This window comes from Myotis lucifugus, unplaced genomic scaffold (assembly GCF_000147115.1).
Source record: "Myotis lucifugus unplaced genomic scaffold, Myoluc2.0 scaffold_576, whole genome shotgun sequence".
Taxonomy (NCBI): Eukaryota; Metazoa; Chordata; class Mammalia; order Chiroptera; family Vespertilionidae; genus Myotis; species Myotis lucifugus.
Window position 1 is genome coordinate 250,905 of NW_005871624.1, and position 3,807 is coordinate 254,711.

Here is a 3,807-nt window from a genome sequence, read left to right on the forward strand (position 1 = left end):
TCAGGAATTGGGATGTGTTGGTAACATTTTACTCAGAAGTCATGTAAAATCTTTCACAGGGTCAGTGAGAAACTGGAAAGGTACAGAGAAAAGGAGGACTGGGCTCTCCTCTCTGATCTGAGGTAACTGGGACTGCTGCGGCTGGAGGAAGAGAAAACCTGGAGTGGGACTTGAAGGTCTGAGTGTGGGGAATGGGACAGGGCAGAACTGGGACCTGAGAAAGAAAAGAAAGAAAGAAAGAAAGAAAGAAAGAAAGAAAGAAAGAAAGAAAGAAAGAAAGAAAGAAAGAAAGAAAGAACTGCAGGCACAGACATAGATTTCAACCCACCCATAATAAAGTGCTCTCTAAAGGGCCATCCATCAGGAAATGGGTTGTCATGAAAAAGAGAGTGAGCTCACCATCACAGGACGTATGTAAGTGACTGCTGGAAGTCCCTGGTCAGGGATGCTGCAGAAAAGATGCCTATCCTGGGGGGTGGGAGGTGGGGTGGGAAGGTTAGTGCCCTCTGACTTGAAGAATATGCTAAATCAGATCTAAATGGAAGGCTTAAAGGTTGGGAAAAGGCATAGGTATTCATTTGTGTTCATTCATTTGACAACTATGTATTAACACTCCTTTGTGCTGACACTGTTAGGTACAGGATGAGGCCCTGCCTCAGGGTGCTTACAGAATGGGAAGGGGAGATGCAGAGATGAATCAAATAATCACAAATAAAGGTAAAATTACATCTTGGTGAGCGCCAGGAATCCACAGATTTGGCCCAATTGGAGGAGACAGGACAGTCTTGCAAGAGAAAGTGACATGTGAGTCAAGGCCCTGGGAGTAGGGAAAGACATTGTGGGCAGAGGGACAGTGTTGAGGCCCAAGGGGACACATGATCCCTGGAACTGAAACACCAGTTTGGTGTTAGTGATGGGGGCAGGAGATGGGGGGCAGGAGATGAGTCCGGAGAGGGGTGGAGCAAGGCCCAGCAGGCCAGGCATGATGAAGGATGTTATCAAGGGTGAGAGTGGGATGATGGCTGTGACTGGTGTGTGGAGAATGAGCCAGAGGAGGGCCGAGAGGGCAGGGAGCAGCATGGACGCTGGGCAGGACTCAGGAGTGAGGAAGATGGTGTCCAGGACTTGGGAAGTGGCTGAGAAATGGGGGACTTCTCAGCAAAGCAGGGTTTAGTTCCCTGATCAGGGGGAGTGAAGAGCCAGGGAGCCCTGAGGTCTAGGGGAGCCACCCCAGTTGCTCCGTGGTCCCCTCAGTGCTGTCCTCTCCCAGGGTGAAGGCTGGACTTCCCTCCTATTCCACACACACCCCTAGGGTGAGCCTCCCCAGCCTGCTCTTTCCTGAGCCCTGGGTGTTGGAAGGATGGGGCAAATTCGTTCCATTTGCTGGGTGATGAAAGGAAGCACAGAGAGGTCCAGGTGCCTGGCCAAGGTCACACAGGTGCAGGGCTGGGTACAGAAGCTGGGTTTCCGGACTTCATTGGCCGTTCTCAATGCCCAGATTACCTGAGGGGTCCTCAGCCCAGCCCTGCGGATCCTCCAATCCACCTAGGGTGGCAGAGCAGGGGCGGCCTGGATCCAGAGCATCCTGACCATGGAAGACCCTCAGAGAGCCAACCCGCTCGCTAGACAGCAACATGAAGGCCCAGAAGCTTACACGAAGGTGGGCTTTCCTATGTCCCCACAGCAGGTCAGTGCTGTATTGGAAACAGACCCAGGTATTCTGACCCCCAGCACAGTGCCCCTCCACGGCATCTCTGAGTTTGCAGAGTTGGACCCTTTACCTGTGCTGGATAATAATAACAATAGAATGACTATTTATTGAGCATCAGTAAGTGCCAGGCACCATGCCAAGTAGTTTGCATGTACAGGTCTCCCCTACTTTTTGAAAGTTCACTTTATACCACTTTGCTTTTAGGAAAGATCTACATTAGTACCTGGTTGGGACAGATTGTTAAGGGACAGATAGAGGATTTTCGCTTTTATGAAAAAGGCAAAGAATCAAGTAGCTTTCAGCATTTGTTTTGCCATGAGCCCTGAGAGAGGCAGTGTGTACCCTGAGCAGGGAGGGTGGCCTCGCCAAGCTCCTTCCCAGGAGCGACGCTCAGCATCTCAGCATCAAGCCATCACAGCTTTGATCTGTGTCTTAAGTACCTGTGCTTCATCCCAATCTATTTTGTGCATCCGTTGGTAAGATGCATCCTAAGGTAATTGCTTCTCTGCTTTACGCTACTTCCGCTTAAGAAATGTTTCCTAGGAACGTTCTACTTTCCGATGGGGGTGGGGACCTGTGTTATCTCAGTTCATCCTCCATGAGGTAGAGTTGGATTGTTATCTCTATTTTGCAGATGAAGCACCTGCAGCTCAGAGAAGTGAAGTCACCTGCCTGAGGCCACCCAGCAAGGCAGCGGCCTGCGTGGAAGTTCTTTGCTCTCCAGCTGGGCCAACCTGGGAAGATAGTGAGCCTGTGTGTGCCTCACAACACCCCCACCCCCATCCCAGGGTTTTGCTTAAACAAATAGTTGGTTCTTCTTCTTTCTCTGGCTTCATCGTGCAAAAGACCCTCAGGCATCCCCTCTGGGTGGACCACCCCCCCCCATCAGAGACCTGAGCCAGCCCTGATGTGACACCCCCAGCTTCTTCTCAAGGACACTGGACCTTGTTTGAAAGTCCCAGGCTGAGTGGCTGAAATCGCAGGTCCTCCCCTCTGACTTGCCCTTACCTCCCAGGGCCCCGGTGTTCCCAGGTGGCCACTAGGCACTGGGTGGTTTAGACGGTGGTCTAGCGATGGCGCTGTGACCACGTGTGGGTGGGGAAGCACCACCCCCCTCCGTCCACCACGTCTCGCTGGCGCAGCCTCTTCCTCTCTGACAGCCCCTTATCTCTGGGAGCGGCTGTTTATTGGACCTCTCCTTCCCCCTGGCTCTCCGGGTGGGCCCCTCTTCCCTCTGGAAGTCCTCCCTCTGGGCTGCTCCCACACACCCCACCACCGGGGCCTCCTGGGTGGGGTGCAGAGAGGATGGCCTCATAAAGATCTTGATGATAACTTGGTTTTTAAATCAGGTTTATGGCCCTGGGAGAGAAAAGGTTCTGGGCTTAGCTTTCTGTTGGAAGTGGTTTACTTAAGAGTAGCTGGTCGGCACCAGGGCCAGCATTAGGCCGACCTGGACTCGGGGCTAGTCCCAACCACGCCTCCACCTCATTCTGTGACTTTCAGCAAGGAAATCTCCCTCTCTCAGCTGTGCCTGAGGTGCAAGCAGGGGTGGTAATTCCCACCATGTTCACCTTCAGGGGGCAGATGCGAGGCTTCTGTCAGGTGTCTTTGCAGCCCCGCCCTTCCCCTGGAAGTACCTTTCCTTTTCTCTTCCTGCCCCTCCAGAGGCTGGGGCGCCATCTGCTGGCACTGCCAGGTACTACTGGGGGGCTCACTGGCTGCCTGGTCTCAATCGTGGTCCCAGCCTTGCTGATTCTCCTTCCGCTCCCTGTGGGGAAACAGTGCCCTGGAGGACGGAGGCAGCCCCCCAGAACACTGACACTTAGGGAGCAGAGGGGACAGATGTCCTTATCCGAAGGAGCACTGTGTCTGACCCTCTGTTCAGAGGAGTTAGAGAAGTCAGGGGAGGAAAGGAAGGTTCCAAGGTGAGTCAGTGGGCAGCATGGACTGGGGCCCAGAAGTCCCAACTCCCTGTCAGGTGCTCTCCTGCAGCCTCTCAGATGGTTGGGGGCAAGCAGCCAGCCCATGCTGGACTTCAACAGCGTCCCTACTGGCCCCACCCCCTCGCCTCTTGCCTCCATTAGCAAGTGCACTTC